General features: G+C 37.7%; 2 pseudogenes; both read left to right on the top strand.

The window, feature by feature from the left end:
* Positions 1-1,152: 1,152 nt before the first annotated feature.
* Positions 1,153-2,125, top strand: LOC103729007 (annotated as a pseudogene).
* Positions 2,126-2,604: 479 nt separating this feature from the next.
* On the top strand, positions 2,605-3,740 carry LOC115069252 (annotated as a pseudogene).
* The last annotated feature ends 1,341 nt before the right edge of the window (positions 3,741-5,081 follow it).

Raw genomic sequence — 5,081 nt, 5'->3', positions numbered from 1 at the left:
TTTCAGATAAGTAAAATTAAGGAAATATCATCTATAGCGTCTGATGAAAAAAATCTTCCAAATGGGTGATGACTTGACAACAACTAGGCTCACCTTTACCTGTGCTATAGCAGATAAATATATTCTTTTTAATGTTTATTTTATGGGTCTATTTCTATTCTTCCAAACTGTTTATTACAAAATATCTTCTGTAGAGGGTTTACCTACAATGTAATAGTTGCTGATGAAATACCAGAGACTTGGAGGAAATTGCTAGAAATGGCAAGTGCTTTTATCCCTCGATTTCTGTTTTGCACAATTGTGCAGAGCACAATGAGGGGAATTCTGAGGGGAATAGCATGACACTATGCTCTGGGACCTAGAGACACCTGATGAGAAATTTTAAACTGAGCAGAACAGTTTTGTTTATAAAGATTCAGTGTTAGGTCTATGACACATGATGTAAACATAGACGCTGTAATGTCTTCACTCAAGGGACTCATCCAGCCTGGGAGAGCTCACAAAGAGGAGAATAATTTTGTGTATTTTAAATGCCTTTTCGACGAATGCAAGGCATTAAGATTCTCGTGTGAGTGAAGTGATGTATTGATGCTCATATAACATTGTTATTTTCCTTTGTGCATGTAGAGAACCTTCCAGAGAAGTATTCAAATTGAAATTTTGTCATATACCAGACCAAATCTTTCAGAAGTTCAGAGCCAAATATTCACTAATAGCTAATACCCCTTCATCATCAGAAATTAGATTCTGTAGGTCATTGGAGAGAAAAGACCTGTGTCCAACATCAGTGATGTAACAAGGAGAAAAAAGGTGAGCATGGAATCATCTTTGTCTTCATAATTCCCTTCAAATGAAAAGCAAAATGAGTCCCGGTTTCAGGAGAACAGCACTTATTTATTGCTATTTTCAGCCTGGATTCTTATTGAAGACTCTGGGAGTTCTATCGGCATTCTATCAGAGAGGATACACATCACGGGTGGACAAAGAATAAACAGGGATCACTCAGGAATCAATATGGGAAATGATGCTTTTTCAATGCATTTCTGAATAACTTCAGATGACTCTGAGCTTGTAAATTGGAAGCTCTAGCTGGCCTTTTGGAGTCAATGACAGAAGTTTCCTTGTTAATGTGATCATTTTATTGCTGTTTCTATAGAGCTACTGGTTAAGAAAATGGTCATGGAGCATAATTCTTCAGTGACCGAGTTCATTCTTAAAGGATTAACTGATCAACCTGAGCTCCAGCTGCCCCTGTTTGTCCTGTTCTTGGTGAACTACACAGCCACCGTGGTGGGAAACTTGAGCTTAATGAGTCTCATCATTCTGAACTCTCACCTTCACACACCCATGTACTTTTTCCTCTTCAATCTGTCCTTCATTGACTTCTGTTACTCATTTGTCTGTACTCCCAAAATGCTGAAGTTTTATTTCAGAGAAGAACGCTATCTCCTTCACAGGGTGCATGACTCAGGTGTTTTTCTTCTGCCTTTTTGTAAATTCTGAGTGCTACGTGCTGACAGCCATGGCTTATGATCGCTGTGTGGCCATCTGCCGGCCTCTACTGTATGTGGTCATCATTTCCCCTAGGACCTGCTGTCTGCTGGTGTTTGGTTCACACTTGATGGGGTTTGTTGGTGCTGTGGTCCTCACTGGGTGTGTCATCAGACTCAACTTTTGTGATTCCAACCTCATTAACCACTACATGTGTGACATCTCCCCCCTCCTCCAGCTCTCCTGCAGCAGCACCTATGTCAATGAACTCCTGAGTTCTGTTTTTATCAGCACAGTAGTAATCATATCTAGCCTCATTATCTTAACCTCTTATGTTTTGGTTCTTTTTAATGTCATTCAGTTGTCATCGGGTAAGGGTTTGTCCAAAGCTATGAGCACGTGTAGTTCTCACATAATAACTGTTGCCTTATTCTATGGATTTGGTGTACTTACTCATATGAAAACATCATCTGCTGTATCTGTGGGCCAGGTAAAATTTTTCTCTGTATTTTATGCTTTTCTTCTGCCCTTGTTGAACCCCCTCATTTACAGTCTCAGGAATAAGGATGTCAAACTTGCTCTAAAGAAAACACTGAAGAGACTCACAGTGAGCAAACTATTAGGGCTTCCATAGTCCATGTCTCCCACTCAAGCTTTCAAAACAACCTTTTAGATTCTATCATGGCTTTCACTTTGGGATGAAGTTTCACAGCTACAGATGTGTTAAGATGTATAGACACCAACATATTATTACTTTTCCTTTTTTAGGGTCTCATTTTTTTCTTTGATTTTTTTGACTTTTTGTGCATTTAATATAGCACATCTTAATCAAATTTAAAATCCCTTCCCCTCCTCTCTCGCAGCGCTCCCAAATCAGATTTCAGGTGTTCTGTCCTATATGTTAAGTCCCATCTTGTTCAGCATTTGCACCTAGAAGTTCCTCATTGCAAATTTATCCACTGATATCTATTTAGCGTATTTAGAGTCACTCCCTTAAAGAAGATCTGTTTTCCCTCACTGACAGCAATAATTTGCCAGTAATAGTTCCTTGGCTAGGTTTGTGTCCTGCTGCCCATTTCCCCCATTCTACGCTGGGCTTTTGTCTGAGTCGGCATGGTCTTGTGAATGCCATCACCGTTGTTCCAAGTTCATGAGCACATTCCCAGATGCCTGACTCTGTTTCCCTATATTCATGCAGTGCTGGCTCTTACAGTCTGCTCTCCCCTCTTCCCCAATGGTCCCTTAGCTATGGGTGGGTGAGGTTTAATGTAGAAGTCCTATCCAGGGACACACACTACAGTTTCCTATTCTCTAAATCTTAGCCATTTGTGGCCTTCTATGTACATCACACTTATAGTGTAGGAGGAAGCTTCCCTGATAAGAGTTGAGAGATGTGTTAGCATTCTTTCTACCCCCTGTTCTGCTATGTTGCATGAGCCTTAGTTGTAGAGGCTCCACTCTACATGTGTCACTTAGAGCTGGAGAGCTCTAAGACATATATTTTCCGATTGTGACTAGCTGTGGAACTCTGTAATAACCTTCATCTCTTATAAAAGAAGCTTCTTTGATTAGTGGAGTACAGCATACTTATCTGTAATATAAGGATCCATTTTTAGGATAAAGAAAGAAATTTCATTTGTGTAGAGATATGACAGAGATAGGATTTTCTCTGGCATTTATGTTCAGCCTTATGTATTTTGCTGTATTTACAGTACCATGAATAATTTCTTAAATTAGCCTGTACTGAAAAACAGGAGGGAAGATGAACACCATACGGAGGTTATTAAACAAGATACTGATTATACAACAGATTATAAAGAAACATGACTTGGAGAACCTCTTCAATTAAATGTTGTGCCTGAAACAGATCATTGATTTTCAGAAACACTGAAAACTAGAAAACAGATTAAGAAGGTGTTCTCCTGTTTGAGGATGAGCTGCAGGTTGATGGACTTTTAGTTCTGAGTGTGAAAATTAAAGCAATGCCTTCCCACTGGTTTCTGCTATTGAGGTTTGTCTTGAGTACTGACAGGGTGCTTTTCAGAATGAATGACAAGATGCTTTACCATGTGGTCAACAAGCCTTACATGTTATTGAGAATATATACTTATGTAGAGAAAATATTTCTAATTTAATGCATGTTATTCCTTCCCTCTTCTTAGAAACTAATGAAATTACCAATAAAGGATACAGTTTGTGAAAAAGAAATATTTCCAAAAAGATCAGGTCCAAATCCTACAGACTCATAGGAAGGCACTAATGGGTAATAAAATATGATACAGTTTATACTTACTGCATAATCTGACTAAATATTTTGGTTATCTGTGAGGGGGCATTTTTAGTATGAAAGTTAATCCCCTTGCTTATATGCAGATCTCCTGTGGCTTCAAAGGGGGAAGAAATGAGAGCTTGTTCTAGATGTGCCATTCAACTATCATTTGTTCTATCTTCAAATTCATACTCGAGATTCATGCTTGGGAGCTAAATTTAGATTTCAAAATTATCATACTGTGTGACCTCAGCAGTGGTGATATGTGTCTCATGAGCAGTGTATATAATCTAAACCTACCATGAGACACAGTGAGTTCTGTTGTGAAGTGGTGAATATAAATCATTGAATCTCAAAGTCCGTGGCTTTCATAAAATTCTATTATGCATGTTGATGTACCAGCTCCTGGGTTTTCTGATGTTTATTCACACTTCTGGAGAGTTGTAACCTATGATCTTGGAAATTAATCTCATAGTTTAATGATCTTCACACACAAAAATTTAAAGATATACTTTTCCCTTAAGTTTGTTAGCCTTGTCATTTAAGGAATGTTTTAGATGTACAGCCAAAAAGCTTAGCGTTAAATAACTTAAGCCACATGTTCATGGGAACCTATGAAGACAGTTTCCTTAGCATCTCAGTGCTGCCGTTCCTCCATCTTTAGGTGCTTTCCACAGGACTGGGAGTAAAGAACATCAAAAATTAAGTCTGAAATATATTTTACTATTTTGTTGATGGTTCTTACATCTTTTATAATCTCCCCTGCCTTTCTAGATAGTCTTTGTAAAGAAAATGATGTAAGCATCAAGTAAGGAACTAGGTGAATTCCTTAGCATCTCAGTGCTGCCGTTCCTCCATCTTTAGGTGCTTTCCACAGGACTGGGAGTAAAGAACATCAAAAATTAAGTCTGAAATATATTTTACTATTTTGTTGATGGTTCTTACATCTTTTATAATCTCCCCTGCCTTTCTAGATAGTCTTTGTAAAGAAAATGATGTAAGCATCAAGTAAGGAACTAGGTGAAATGACATTTAAAAAATTTTAAATGGCGGGGGGATGCACAATATTTGTTTAGGCATAAAATAACTGTTGTATTTATTTCTTCTTACTGAATAAATTTTTACTTAAGGATATTTTATTGAGAATACTAGCAAGGCTCTTCAGGCCTGAAAACAAATTCTACTGAACTAGACTTATTCATCGTTACTCAAACTTTGGTACATTTTTGTGAGCCAAACAGGAAGGGTATCATTTATTAGTAAAATGTGTCCACATATATTCCTGTTATTTGTATGTCTTTTTGAACATCCTACATATATA

This window comes from Nannospalax galili, unplaced genomic scaffold (assembly GCF_000622305.1).
Source record: "Nannospalax galili isolate Female #2095 unplaced genomic scaffold, S.galili_v1.0 scaffold1832, whole genome shotgun sequence".
Classification (NCBI taxonomy): Eukaryota; Metazoa; Chordata; class Mammalia; order Rodentia; family Spalacidae; genus Nannospalax; species Nannospalax galili.
Note: the sequence above shows the minus strand (reverse complement) of the source record. Positions and strands in the feature narration are given on the sequence as shown.